Raw genomic sequence first — 15,670 nt, 5'->3', positions numbered from 1 at the left:
CAGGAAAGCAAATGGAGTGAAAAATTATACGTCACCCATGGTGTATCATGGCCTTCTAGGAAAGACAATGGGTATATTGATGCTGCTACCAAAGGCACCCACAGCTTATTGAGAATGCAGAATGCAATGCTGCACGTGCCAGCCAATCCAATCTTTTCCTCAAAAAACGGTAGCATGAAAGCAAAGGCGTATAGTACATCACTGGAGATCACCATCTAAGAGTGCACATCTCCATCTAGCCACAATCCCAATGAAAAAGCATAAGGATGGGATTTGGCAGGGACATTCTGACAACAAATTTTTTTTTTAATGTAGTTGTGAAAGGCAGCCAATGCTTATAGACCCTTGCTAATTTACTTAACCTATGATCCAAGACTCAAAATGGAAGGCCATTGTGTGTTGGCAGAAAGTGTTAATTATAGCATTCCAACATACAGAGATTTCAGTTGTGGTTTCTTGCTCGTTCTCAGCTGTGTGAGGAGATGCTAGTCTGTCTCTGGAGCTGCAAAACCAGAAATAAAAACACAATTTATTACAGGTAGTCCTCAACTTGTGACGGCAATTGGGACCAGAATTTCTGTCACTAAGCCTTGTGGTCATAAAGTGTGACTACATCACTGCAATCCCAGTTGCCATCATTTACCAAATCCCATGGTGGTTAGGCAAAGCAACTTCCTGCTGGCTTCCCACAACCAAAGTCAGTGGGGAAGCTGACAGGAAGTTGCAAGTCCCAAGCTGGCAGGCAGGAAAGTGGCTGTTGCTAGGTGGGGGAGGGAGCAAGGGGGTGTGCAGAGGTGCGGGAGAGGTGCAGTGAGGGCCAGAGAGGGTGTGCGAGGGTGCAATGTGGGTTGGGAAGGTGGCACAATGGTGCAAGGAGGGGGTTGAGAGGCACAGGTTGGGGAGAGTATGCAAGGGTTGCCGAAATGCATGAGGGTGCAGCATGGCTTGAGTGGTATAAGGGTGCAAGGGGGTTCAAGAGAGGCATGGCGCAGGTTGTGGAAGGTGTGTGGGGGTGTGGTGCAGGTCCTGGAGGTATGCGAGGGTGCAGCATGGGTCAGGGAGGGTGTGTAAGGGTGCAGAGGGGTGCATGAGTGGCTGGTGTGGTGCAAGCACAGAAGGGCTGAGGGAGGGTACGTGGGTAGGGGAGACTTACCCCAGCGATATGCGACCTTCCCTGCCGACTTCAAACCGTTGCTGAACAAATGGTTGTAGGTTGAGGACTACCTGTAATCTAAATAAAGCTATAACAGACTGTAAGGTAATGTTCTAATAAAATTTATTGAGAGTAATGTTTTTATTAACTTTGCAAACAATTTAAATTTCTGTGTAGAAACCTGAATGTTTAATTCCAAATTTGTTGTTAATTTTGATAATTAATTTAGGTAGTCCTGAATTTGCATGAGTGCATTCTCATATTTGAGGAGATTTTAGACTTTAGTATGTGCTTTGCTTCATTCAGAATTTGGTGACCTCGTGATTATGTTATAGAAAGCAGTTGATAAGGGCTGCACTCTATTTGTACTTATCTCTAATTCTCATGGCTCAGTGTAGAAACAGAGGTATTATCAAGGGCCTGAAATTCATGACCAGATGTGGCAGAATCTACAGCTGAGATCTTCAAATATAGTAGATCTTTCTTTCGTATTTTAAAGAGAAATAGTACATATTGCCATCCAGACAGTAATCACCCTACAAAGCCATTAAGTATAGAATGAGGCCCATTAAGGGAATTGATTCAGATTCTAAAATTATCTAACCACCCCACTGGTCAGAGGAGAGAAATTAACTAAAGAAATTAAAGAAAGGAAAGGAACTAGTGGAATGACTGAAGAAAGATAAAGTATGAGTCTGCATGAAAAAAAATCAGTAGAGAGACTAATCTCCCAAGAGAGTGGAAAATGGACATAAGGAAAAGGGAAGTAAAAGCTGCTTGGAACAGAATGAAAAGAAATTGTATTACAAAGAGTTTCAGCAGACTATAAGTTACGCTAATAGGAAGACTGAAAAAGGAAGACTGGTGGAATGATGACGTTAACGAAGTTATGGATGAAGAAAAATGAATATAGTAGAAAGCATGCTGCAAAATATGAGGTTGAGAGGAATATATTGTATGTATAGAGAAAAAGATAATTACAAAGAATAAGATCAAAGAGAAAAGAAGGAATGCTTAAGATTTTAAAATAAAATGCAGCATGATCTTGATGGAAAAAATATTTTGGATGTGGTAGAAGACAGTTAAGCAAGGAGCCTTTATCAGAGTACAGATAGTCCTTGACCTACGACCATTCAGTCAGTGACAATTCCAGATTACAATGGTGCTGAACGAATGGTGGTTACGACCAGTCATCCAAGTCCCAGCTGTCCCAGCACCCTGCAGTCATGTGATCGCAATCGGGGTGCTTGGCAATCTGTTTGCATTTATGACCAGTTTCCAAGCACCCTGCGATCACGTGATCCCCATTTGCAACCTTACCTGCCAACTTCCCCAGAAAGTCAATGGGGAAGCCGGCAGGGAAGGTCTCAAATTGCTGGATGTCTCCTCCACCCATGCACCCTCCCCCAGCCCCTCTGCATTCACACCACACTGGCCATTCATGCACCATACTCACCCTCCCTGACCCAGTGCCTCTTGCATGCCCTCACACACCCTCCCTGACTTGCTGTGTGCTTTTCATGCACACCTCGCACCCCTGCTCACCCTCAACCTTCCCTCACACCCTTGTGCACCCACACCGCACTGCTCCTCTCATGCACCCTCCCTAACCTTCCCCTGCGCGCTCCCTCACTCTGTCCTCCATGTGGCAGCCACTTACCTGCCTGCTGGCCTGGGCGTTGCAAGTTCCTTCTGCTTCCCCAATGATTTTGGCTGGGGGAAGCTGGCAGGAAGTTGCCTCCCCTAACAACCATGGGATTCAGTTAACAATGGCAACCAGGACTGCAGGGATTGTCGTCACTAAGCAATGTAGTTGCACTTTACAACCCCATCATTTAGTGATGGAAATTCTGGTCCCAATTGCCATTGTAAATCGACGACTACCCTTAGAACAAATTAAATTAAAAATAAAGGTAATGAAATAATGAAGCAAATGAAATTAAAAATAAATGTGATGAAATAATTCAAGGGGAATTATTATAAAGAATGTTATAGTAAAGTATAAAGTATAAAGAATGTTTTAGAAATAGTATAAAGAATGTTTTAGATATATATGTATAGGAATTATAGTAATACATTAGAGAATAGAATTGAAACAAATGGCATAAATGGTAATGTCCAAAAGTCATTATTGCTGTGTAGTGTAGATGAAGTTAACTGGAGACATGTTAAAATATGAATGCAGTGTGCTTATGGAGTGGGTGCTGGACATATGCCTGCATCTGATGGTTGGAAGACTGATGTTATTTTACCCCTCTACGAATGAAAAGGTTAGGATTAGGGTTAGTGTTGAATATATAAAAGCCAAGAAAAAATAGAGATAGCCACTGCACGGTATACATATGTGGCAGAAATCTAGAGCAAGTAAATGAATATTTATATCTTGGTAGATTTTTTACTAAAGATAGAAAAGTGGATGGAGAAATGTTAAGATTTGAAAATGCTAGTAGAAAAAGTGTAGATAACATGGTTGTTGTGAGAAATGTATGTTTGTTAAAATAAGCTAAAATAGCTGTTTATAACAGCATGCTTCTGCCCACTTTATTTTATGGAAGTGTATATTGCCAATTGTCAAGGCAGTGACCAGGTGCCGAGGCAAGTGGTTCTTTCAGTTCTTTTAGATCCAGAGACAGTGAATGCACCAGCAGGTGAGGAGATTGTAAAGCTTTATTATTAACTCTAGCAAACAGATTTAAACAGGAGTATAAGAATATAAGATACAAAATCAGCAGATAGAAACAGAAATACAAAAGCATAGTATAAAAGCATAACGTACCGAACAAGATGATGAAACTCTTCCCCTGCTATCGGGAGCTACCATAATGCGACAGCGGAAAGACCCCAAGATGGCTTAGGTAACACAGCTCCTGGTACCAAGGCCCATGTCCACGCTCCAAGACTCCAGGGGCGATGCCAGGGTTTTTGTCAAAGTCCGGCACTGCAATCTCATGACTCTGTTTCCATGGCATCAAGGCTGTGGAACTCAACCTTGACCAGATAGTTCCCAGAGTCTGAGAACTATACAGATAAGATAGTGTTTACCCTAAACAATTCTGAGGGTTCCCCCCCCCACACTTCCAAATAAAAATGAAAAATAAGCCAGCTAAAAATTATTATGACTCAGAGTGAACTTTCTTAACATGTGCAGGAGAAATCGGAATATGTCACCTAAACCTAGACAACCTATGGTCTTCTGCATTGCCACTACAAGTGAGAGCTTGATATGTCAGGAGAAACATAAGTTGAATGCAGTAGTGATGTTTTTTAAGAAGTGTATGCAATAAAAAGAAGAGATAGGATTGAATGAATTATTGCTAAATGTAAGCGCACTGAATACCAAATTGTATAACCAGTATTAAAGAAGTGCTTTGAGGTAGTTTAAACATGTTGAGAGAATGAATGAGAATTGAATCACAAAATAAATACATAAAGGATGAGTGAATGGGTTGAAATGAAGGGGAAGACTGAGACATTATTGGATGGATTTGATATCTTCAGAAAGAAAGAGGATAAAAGTTTATGAAGAACAAAAGACAGTATGTAAAATAGTATATAATATGGTAGAAGCAATAATGCTTTGTAAGTACAGAAAAGTTGGTGTTGGTATAAACTACTTTTAGCTATGTTTGCTTTTCTTTTTTATATATCATGCTTTTAATTTATTATTATTATGGTTGGTTGCACAGTCAGCCAGATGTTTAGACTGGATTTGGCATTTTTATCCTCCTATTGAGTCTTTCCCAAGGACCTGGGATAGGGAGATGTTGTTTGATGGTGTTAAAGGCATCGTCACAGGATGTAAGCTGTTACAAGTAAAACTGTCTTTTGCAATTGACTGATTTTGTCAATGCCAGTGGTCTTCAAGTGGTGCTCCAGATGTTTTGGGACTCCACCCAAGGCACCTATTACTACTGGTACTATCTTTGCTTTCTTTTGCCAGAGTCATTCTATTTCTATTTGTCTTTGTATTTTGTGATTTTCTCCAGTTCTTTCTCTTCTATTCTGCTGTCTCCAGGTATTGGAATGTCCACTATCCAGACTTTGTGTTTCTTATCAACAATTGTTAAGTCTGGGGTATTGTGTGGCAAGTGCTTGTCTGTTTGAATTCTAAAGTCCCAGAGCACTTTACCTTCTTCATTTTCTATTACTTTGTCTGTTCTGTGGTCCCACCAGTTCTTGCTTGCAGGCAAGTGGTATTTCTTGCAGATAGTCCAATGTACTATTGTTGCTACTTTGTCATACTGTTGTTTGTAGTCAGTCTGTGTGGTGGTGGTGGTGGTGATGATGATGATGATGATGATACCCTGAAAGGGAATATCATGATGGGTGTGTGTAGATTCCAGATTCTGGATTTCAGTTGTCAGAATTCTCAGCAATGGCTATGTGGAGTGAGGAATTCTGGGACTGAAGTCTACACATCTGGAAGTTGTTAAAATTGGGAAACAGTAGATTAGAGGCACAAATAATGGGATCTTATACATAGCTTTCCATTTTGCACTACACAGGCATGCATAGGATTGCTTTGTGTTGAATGATTATGACTTAGTAAATGTGGTGATTATAATATTATAAGGAGTGTAATTTTTCCTTCAACAAGTTAATTTGGAATTAAATCCCAATTAAAAAATGGCCTTTTCTGAAGGCCATTTCATTTCACTCTTCAGTGAAAGAGTTGAAGTTAAAAATGCAGAATTCCAAACTTTGCTTTGGTTCTTAACTGTGTGAAATTTCATTTCAGTTCTTACACAATGTAATAATGATAAATATCTTGTTACTTCCCATTAATTCCTAAAGCAAAAAAGGTCAGGTGTGAAATAGCAGACAATTTAAGTTCATCATAGCAGACAAAATAGAACAATCTTTCAGTTTGTACTAAGTTCATCATAAATGGGTCTGCTTGTATGTACATTTTCTAGCACGCAAGCAGTATCTGTAAGATATACATCTGCTAATTTATGCTATTTTTTTATCACCAGATGCTAACAGAAGACCTGTGATCGTTGTATCTGCACTTACATTTGAAACAAATATGGTTTCTGTCATCCTGCTGATTCTTGTCTCTAGTTTACGGGCAAATTCCAAGGTCAGTTTTACAGTGTTTAAATTCTGATGAATGTTTTAGAAGACAAGGCAAAACAAAATTCACAAATATATGGGAGTTTCTTCTCCAGAGAAGAGAGATGGGCTCCTCTGAAATAAATGTCTAAAAATGTTGTGCAAGATGTCACAAGGCAGAGTATACTTTGGTTTCTCTTCAGATCATATAGATCTTTCACCTTTTACTAAAGATGTCACAAGCCAGCAGTTGCTTTCCCCCCCCTAAGAACATACAAAGTACTTCATGTGGTCTTGATTGCAGTGGCTCAAATAATAAATTTAAAGAAACAAAGCATCTGTAAAAATGCAAGAATTGCAACTTTGGGGGTATGGGGAAATTGGGATATAGTTTCTTTTTTCCCCCTTTTTCTGTCTTATCCTGAGAGAGAGTTATGTCTTGGTAAAATTGTACACTGTAGAACTATTAATTAAAATTAAAAAGTAGGTTCAAACTATAGAAAGAAATAAAATGAGTGGAAGACTAATGAAGCAAAGGTAATTGGAAGTTAAATCATTGCAGAATACCTGATGTCAGTTCAGTTAGCACAAGAATACAGTAAATGCTTTCTTTTTTCTTTTAGATAGGCGGCTGATAAACTACTGAATAACATCTGAGTCAGTTTACAGTATAATCAGTTAGGTCTTAACCATACTATTTTTAGATGTACTTCTTAGCTACATATAATGCTTTTCTGAGGTAAGGGAGTGTTTGGATAGATTTTAATGGTAAATATTTAAAGATGATAGCTACTAGTCCAGGCATGCCTATAGTAACAGAAATTATTAGTTACCATGGGCATGTGGCATGAGGGAGATTTTTAAAGTGGGGGTATTCATCACCAGATGACTGCAGAATGGAACAGTAGTTTAGTTGTTGTTTATCTTCAGATTACTTGGAGAAGGATCATACCTGCTCATGCCATTCCATATGTTCAGCTGGATCTGTTTGGAGAGACCTTGGACACATAAAAATGTTACTTATATGTTTTGTTGAAAATGAAAAAGCTAAGGGCAGAGCCAGTACATAAAGTTCTGATTCTACCATTCCATATCCCATTTACTCTTGGGGGATTACATGTGTGAAAGGGCTATCATGGATCAAAAACCTTTGTACATTTTACTTAAGGTTACTGATGAAGATGTTTCAGTGAAGGCACGTTGCATATTTAGCTCCAAGACATAAGAGATTCTACTAAATATAAAGATGTCAGGGGCAGAACCATTATGTTATGTTTGTATATGGAAAAGGGATCATACAGCATTGGGCCTATAACCTGAAGTCATTGATAAATATTTTTGTGCTGTTTATACATTCAGGGCCAAATGCAGTCAAATGAGGTGACCATCAGGAGGACTGTATCTTATGAGGGATTCAAGTATGGGATGGCATTTACAAATGTATAAAAAGCAATCTAAAACCAGCAATGACCTTTGGGAAGGAAGGGGAAGGTATCTTTTTTAAATGTCCAGCCTATCAAAAGAAATGGTATCAGGGTCAAATATACCCAAGGACAACCATACAGTAAAATAACTAATGACAATGAAGACACCACTTGCAGTCCACACAATCATTACAGTTATGCATATAGTGATTTGTACAATCTGAAGACAAACACTTAAAGCCTTTGAAATGGCTCTCAGTTCACATGATAAAAAGACTACAGGCAATCAACATAATTTTGTATTGGCAAGCTTTAATTTATTGCTTAAATCCTAAGACTCTTTGCAGATTTGTTGAAATATGCTTGTGTTTTGGGAAGGTTCTTAATTTCTTTTTTTCTTTTTGTCTGTGGTTTCTTTCATATACAAAACAGTAATTTCACATGTGTACAACACACACACTTATAAAAGAAAGTATTGTATTTTGTTGAAGTTTTTCCTTTTTTCTTTTTGAGTTTCATAGCAACAAAAATAAATAACCATTAAAAGAAAGCTACATGAGTACCATACCAGATAATATGAAACAAGTTGTTGTGATTTTCTGTTACTATATTGATCACAGAGATAATGTCCACTCCTTTTCTTGGATCTTCTTGTCAGCAGCAGTAGCCTGCTCTAATTATAATATCTTGGATAAGCTAGGTAGATCTCAAAACTCAGTCCAGACTTTGAACAACTCTAGATCAGGACAAGATTGAATAGGATGTTGGAGCAGATCTGGATGATTTACAGTACAGGTAGTCCTTGACTTATGACTATTCGCTGAGCAACTGTTTGAAATTACGATGATGCTGAACGAAGGGACTCATGACCTGTGCCCAAAGTTACAGCTGTTACAGCACCCCGGCTGTCACAGCACACCAAAACTCCTCCTGGGCCATATAAGACTGGCTTTACTCTGCAAAAACAGTGACAACAAAAAGCTGTTTATTTTATCCTGAACTATATGGCTAAATAATGTCAATCTGGTGGAAAATGGGAGCAATTCTGAATGTGAAGAGATTTGTTAGTGAATTTTTGTAAGTTTTGATACTGAAAATAAGTCCTTGCACCAGGTTGGTGAATCTCAGTATGAGAGAGAGAGAGAGAACCTAAAGTCTGCACGTTCCTACTATAGACCCAATTCTATTATTGAGAGAATTGTTTTGGAAAGTCCACACCACTGTGAATTGTTCAGCTTCCAAGATGCAATTTAAGAGAACAATATTCACAATCATTAGGGAGATAAAACTCCATTAGCAATCAAAACTATGCACCAATGTAGTGCTGAAACATCTCTACGGAAACAGTCTTATTGAAATGAGGTGAGAAATTTTAAACAATATAGGAAGAGAATAAAGAAGAGAAACATGTTCTATTTAACTCAGAATATTATTAGACTCTGACTCAGCTTCACTCCTTTGAGCCTAATCTGAGAAAAGTTGGCACTTTGGAATATTTGTCTCTGTATCTGTTGATGCTGTTAAGGGCAGCAGAATGAATACCATGTGCTGTTTCTAGTTTTGGCAGACACCTCTGAGCACATGTTTCTGTGGGCAGAACTGCCATATCATGCTTTCTGGCAATCATGGTTAATTTTTAATCCATTTTAATGTCCTTTTTATAGTCTCCTTTTTAGAAGTTGTTAATACATAGCAGCTGACTGAAATTCCCTGCTTTTGATTAACCAGCAACTTAATTATGTAGCAGCTTTTGTTGTCTCTTGAACTTGATGGATGAACGTGGTCCAGTGTACAGTACACCATCCAACAAGTGACGTTTTCCTTTATATTTATGTTAAGGTGCTGCCCTGTTGCATTCTGGACTGCACTATGCCCTTAGTTTCACCCTGCAGAAGATCTTTATCTTTTTTTTTTTTTACTTGTGAAAGATCAATAGGATTTAGCTAACCTTCTTAAAATAAATACAACAAAATCCCACTCACACCTTGGGTTACCTTCTGTGATTCAGTGACTTGTGATGCAATGACTTGGGTGACTTGCTCATGCTTTGAACATATTATATGCAAAGCTTTTAAGTTGTCTAAAGGTCATGTTATAATTGCTAATTAGTTTAGCTTATCTATTATTTTTATGAGTATCGTACTGCATTTTAAGAATAACTAGACAGATTATGCTAGATATATTTTTAGAACTAGATCACATACTTTTTCTAAATGTTAAATTTCAGCATACGGATATTCATACTCATACCCTTTTTAAGGTGGGGTGGGGGGATGAGACTGGTCCCATCCACAGTTTGCTTTGGATTTGAAATGCCCAGATGGATAAGTATGTTTCATTAAAGACACTCAGACTATTCAGTTAAAATACAATCTAATGATTATTAAAGGTTTTTGGCTTTTCCCACACAATCCCATCTACTGAGCCATTGATTCCAATTGAAAAAAAAATTGAGACAAAAAGTATGTGCATATGTGTACATACATGCACACACACGCACACACATATGGATGGTCAGAAAAGTCCCACTGAGTTCAAAGGGGCTTACTATTGTGTTAATAGTCTCTTCCTGTGTATATTCATTATTGGGAAAAAGACAAAAATTGCCCCACAAGCTAGGTGAAAATCCAGCATTAACAGTTTTCTGCATATTGTGCTAAAATAAATATTATATAAAAGGTCTCAATTTCTTATTCTTTGGAAAATAAATTGTTTCAAATAAGATGTTAGTCTATCATAGCTTAGTTTTTGTGATGGAATGGAATTATGAAGGCCACACTCAGGGAGGCAAACATCCTCTTTTGTCTCCAGAAGGGCGAGGAAGAGATAAGAGGATGAGGCTGGCACCTCCCTGAGGAATTCACTCTGTTTTCACAGCTACTGTGGGAACAGAGTTTCAGTCTGGGAAGATTCTTGATAGAGGTTGTAGCTAATAAACTTTGCTGAACTGAATCTGCGTGGTCTCCTGGAGTTCCTTGGGCTAGGCCTGACAGTTTTTATGATATGGGTTCCTATAGTTGAAAAGGGACTGGAGAGGGGGAGGGAGAGGGGAGAAAGACTTGGTACTTACTTATTTGCCCATTTGGGGAGATAAAGTTCTTTAAACCTTACAAGATAAAGGATTGTAGGATTGTAAGAAAGTAGAGCCAATTTGGTATGGGGGGTAACGCACCAGGCTAGCAACTAGGAGACCGTGAGTTAGTCTAGTCCTGCCTTAGGAATAAAGCCAGCTGGGTGACTTTGGGCCAGTCACTCTCTCTCTCAGCCCTAGGAAGGAGACAATGGCCAATCACTTCTGAAAAACCTTGCCAAGAAAACTGCAGGGACTCATCCAGGCAGTTGCCAGGACTCACCAACGATACAAAGACATCCAAAAAAACAGAACAAAACTAGTATTTTTGCATGATTCTTCTAAGGTTTAGCCTTACCCAACTCAAAAATATTTTTTGTTTGAGTAACTGTGCTGGTCCAATATACCGTTTGAAATTTGGAATTTCTTATTATAAACACAAATAGAAAAACAATAGCAAAGGTTAGTGTTACTCAAGTTTTTTTTAATCATAGCATAAATAGATTATGTTGAGACAAGCTAAAATGTCCTTTAGACGCTAATTTTGACGATCATCAATACAGGTAGTCCTTGTTTAGCGACTGCAATTGGGACTGGCAATTTGATCGTTAAGGCAAGCAGTTGCTAAGTGAAAAATCATGTGACTGTGCTTACAATTTTACTTCAGCTTTCCTTCGCTTTACAGTGTCACAAGGATATTACCCCAAACAGCTGGGTGAGCCCAAATGGTGGGAAAGCTTTTCAGAACTCAACTCATGAGGAAGCTGGATAAAAGGGCAGATCTTATAGCCCGTTTTTCCCACTGTTGGGAACATTCATTGGAGAGGAAGGGATTACAAGAGAGTAAGTAGGCACACAGTGGGAAATACACATTGAAAGGAATGTGCTAGTACCCGCTGTTTGCCTAACGTGTTGTGGCTGTGAGCCCTGAGCTGCTTAGGAGGCAAAAGAAAACCTTTAGTGTGAAATTGATTAGGTTCTTGTCAGTTACGGGCAGCAACTGTATCTGGCCCCAGGGTCTTGTCAATTACAGGCAGCAATCCAGCTTGCCCCAGGATTCTAATCAACCAATTAAGGCCACAGAATTGAGCTTGTTAACTTGTGGTTAGCACTTTTTGGGGTTGTGCTGCACTGGGGGAAAAAAGCAGCTCAGGAAGAGATAGCTTGCTTAAGCAATCTCTTCACAAGGAGAAGAGGGAAGGTCAGGCACAGGACAACTTATACTGACTGACTGTAACACTGAACACATGACTGAGAGAGAGATGCTGCGAAGGTCGCAAATGCAGGTATTGGTTGCAAAGTTACTTTTTCATCACCATCATAACTGCGAACAGTCTCTGTCTGAGGCAGTGGTTAAATGAAGACTACCTGTAATGCGTATTTATCCCATTGGTCAGTTTATTAAATTAATTTTTAGCAGTAGAATAGAATGGAAGAATTGGGCTATTTTATTAAAACATAATTTAGTATGTTAAAAATAAGTCACAATGACTCTACTATTGTATATTCCTCTTTCCTTTTTGCTGGTTTGATGAATTTGTAAGCTCTTGATCCTGTTTTAGATTAATCATAGTTTGTTGCTTCATCACTACAGTTGTATAAAGCTGGCTTGCTTAAACAAAAAATAATTAACATTAACCATTGTTTAGTTCATATGAAATACAGGTAGTCCTCACTTAATACCTACAGTTGGGACTGGCAACTCTGTTGCAAAGTAACATGATCATTAAGCAAGACATCACATAACCGTGATTTGCAATTTTACAGCTGGCTTCTCCATGGACTCTGCTTGTTGGAAGCTGGCTGTGAAGTACACAAATGGTGATCACGTGACCACGGGACACTGTGACAATCGTGGCCCACCGGTTATAAAGTCTCCAAATCTTGATCATGTGACTGTGGGACACTGTGACAGTCATAAGTGCGAGGACAGTCATAAAGTTACTTTTTCAGCACCATTGTAACTTCAAACAGTCACTAAACAGGGCAGTCATTAAGTGAGATCTACCTGTACTTAAATATAATTGGGGGCAATTGAAAGCAAAATGTGCTAGTTCTGTGGCTGTGACCAAAAATGTAGCTCAGGGCCACATAATGGCCTATTTTGTGCCCTTCCCCGAGCTTTCACAGAGAATGGCCCTTTCTTCAAATCTTTCTTGCATTAGGGGTGTTTAGAACCTAATAGTTTCTTAAACCTCCCAGATATTTACTTGCAACCTTTACAGTTCCCAAGATCCACTTTTGGAGCATTGCCCTCAAGATGGTTCCAAAAGTATGGTACAGCTTTTGGAAGATGCATGTTGTGCAGTCCTGTATTAAGCTTTGATTTTGTGTAATCTTCCTGAGTTTAATGCCCTGAATTCCTTGGCAAGTTGATTTGGATTTTGGAAGTTGCTGGCTGGGGAATTCTGGGAGTTGAAGTCCACACATCTTCAAGTTGCTGAGATTGAGAAACACTGGTCTAGACCAAAACATCTGGGAGATAATTGGGTGTGAGGGTTCTTTGCTTTCCAAGGACAGGACACACCACAGTGTAGCAAATCTGTACAAAATACTTTATTGCAGCACGCGCCTTCCCCAACAACAGGACTTGCAAGGTGATGTTGCCGTGTAAATATGTCTTTAATACTTAGTCCTTTAATACTTAGTTCAAGCAAAAGTCTATAAAATGCATAAATAAATGCATCCATATAAATATATAAAGTCTATAAAGACTGTAAAATGGCATACAACCTTTGCCTTTTTTCCAAACGTTCTTACACTAGTTGAGATGACATGCTGCTCAGTGTGGTTGTTCCTCTTCTAGTTGCTACTGAGCTCCCGGCAAAGCTCCAGACAGGCCTCCCACCAAGATATGCTGCTCACCATAGCTTGCGGTCCTGGCAGTTGAACAATAGTCCTCTTGCCTGCTTGTAAAAGCTGCCAATCTTCAGACGTTGCTTCCGCTTCCCCGTCTCTGTGCCATTTGCTTATCACCTTTCCTCCGACACACACCCCTTTTCTTTTACACCCCACCCCACTCTGTCTTAGCATTTGCTTTTCTAAGCCAAGAGCCTGGGTGGGGTTGAGGCTGCCTCTGGATGGCAACAGGTCCTTGAAAATGCCAGGGTGTGGCTCAATTATCACAGGCATCTGGAATGCTGCTTGGATGCTTTTGAGTTCATGAATCAATGTATGAGGGAAATGGGGTGAGAAGCATTTCTGCCTGGCTGCAGCTAGTTTTCCCAAGCACAGACAGCAACCCTAACTTCACTTCCTCACACTGGAGAAAACTTAGTTGTAAGTAGGATGTCTTAATATGGACAGTAATTGTCAGTGAACTGAAGTTGTATTTCAGTACTTTAAAGCAGGTTTGGATCAATCAGTGAAAACTATCTTGTTCTCTTTTTAAAGCACATCTTTGATTTTGAAGAAGCTGATGGCTTGCTAATGGCATGAAAGTATTAGAGGCTAAAATAATTTCCTTATAACTCAAGCCCATTTTCATCCAACCTTTTTATTACTCCCACCAGGTGCTGGCAAGTTATGCCAAATGTTGACTGATCTGGGTTTTACATTTATATAAATGTAAAATGTTTTCAATGTGTATATTATGCCAATGGGCAAAAGAGCTCAGATAACAACTCCTGCTCCCATTGTTAAATACAACCAACTGCTCATCCATTTTATCTCAGCAAGCTTAGAGATGGATATAAATTAATTTTATTAATATCTATGTTCATATCATGGGTCAGTTTTTCCTCAGCAAGTAACCAATTAATATAGCCAAAATTCACACACACACAAAAAGAAAGAACGAAAAGAAAAGTCAATGGATTTGCATGTGTAGTGTATGTGCCACTGAGTGTGCATGTGGGTGTTGGTAATTCATTGTGGTTTATGGTAGCATTTTTCAGCACAGGGATAGGTTTATTTCTTCCCTAAAATATCCTTCTTGGGATAATTGGTATGCAGGAACTCATTATATAAGCTATGTTTCTGAAATGTGCAGCCTTTTCCATGTAGCTGTATGTCTCTTAGCCATTAATCTATCGAGGTACTATTCTCTGTCCATACAAGCATATTTTCAGGTAGAGTTCTGTTCAAAATCATGAGGCAATCCTGAAAATGTAGGATTGAGGATTTGCTCATTTATTTTTTATTTATTTCTTAAAATATTTGTATAGCACTTTTGATTTGTATACTGTAGATCTCTGAGTGTTTGGCAATAATAGTAGAAAGCAAACATAGTAATTAAACTATACAATAAAAAAGTCCAAAAATATTGATAGACATTAGGTGGCTGGGAAAAATAAAAATAAAAGAATATAAAATATATAAAATAAAATAAGATTTTCATAGAGCCTCTAAAACCTCCTTGTTGGAGCCTGGATACCAGAGTGAGGAGGATCATTCCGTAGGGGAGATACTACTGCAGAGAAGGCCCAGCTCTGTATTGATGTTTGAAGACAACATTCACATTCTGTGGAATGGACAAAAAGACCTCAACTTCATAGGGTTAAAGATTCCTGGACAGCTAATACAAATGACTACAGATAGTCATTATTGATTTCACAATGACCACCTATTTGTTATATATTTTTAATGTAATTTGCCTCCAGGCTAACCTTACTGAGACTGTAAAGGACTAAGTTTGATGGTATCCATAATAGTAGCCAAATGAACATTGAACATCACTTATGGATATGAAATCACTTTTAAGATACAAAGTGTTTCAAGCTACTCTGCCCTTTCTCACAAACTACCCTCTGGACTATGTAAACCAAATTTCCTTTTCAGCCCTCTGCTGCACCCCCACCCCCAGGGGACTGTAATGTCTCTGCATTCTCTGTATTCTTTCCTACAACAGTAGACAATACCTTTTTTTTACCTGAGGCCTCTCCTTTCTCAAGGCCCTGAAAAGACATCTTCCCTTCATTTCCACATCTTGAAGGACTGTGTATGCAATTGCCAAAATCTGATAAAATG

General features: G+C 38.9%; 1 protein-coding gene across 3 annotated transcripts in view; it reads left to right on the top strand.

Annotated features, from left to right (window-relative positions):
* THRB (thyroid hormone receptor beta) overlaps positions 1 to 15,670 on the top strand; it is a 194,683-nt gene that overhangs the window by 53,629 nt on the left and 125,384 nt on the right. For all 3 annotated transcript variants that reach the window (XM_025173584.2, XM_088150801.1, XM_088150802.1), the window contains exon 2: positions 6,130 to 6,236. The gene's annotated coding sequence lies outside the window, so the exon portion shown is untranslated. The remainder of the gene's footprint in view (positions 1 to 6,129; positions 6,237 to 15,670) is intronic.

Source organism: Python bivittatus, unplaced genomic scaffold, assembly GCF_059951505.1.
Source record: "Python bivittatus isolate LINGU-HERP-01145 unplaced genomic scaffold, Pbiv_v1 ctg000610_np1212, whole genome shotgun sequence".
Classification (NCBI taxonomy): domain Eukaryota; kingdom Metazoa; phylum Chordata; class Lepidosauria; order Squamata; family Pythonidae; genus Python; species Python bivittatus.
Note: the sequence above shows the minus strand (reverse complement) of the source record. Positions and strands in the feature narration are given on the sequence as shown.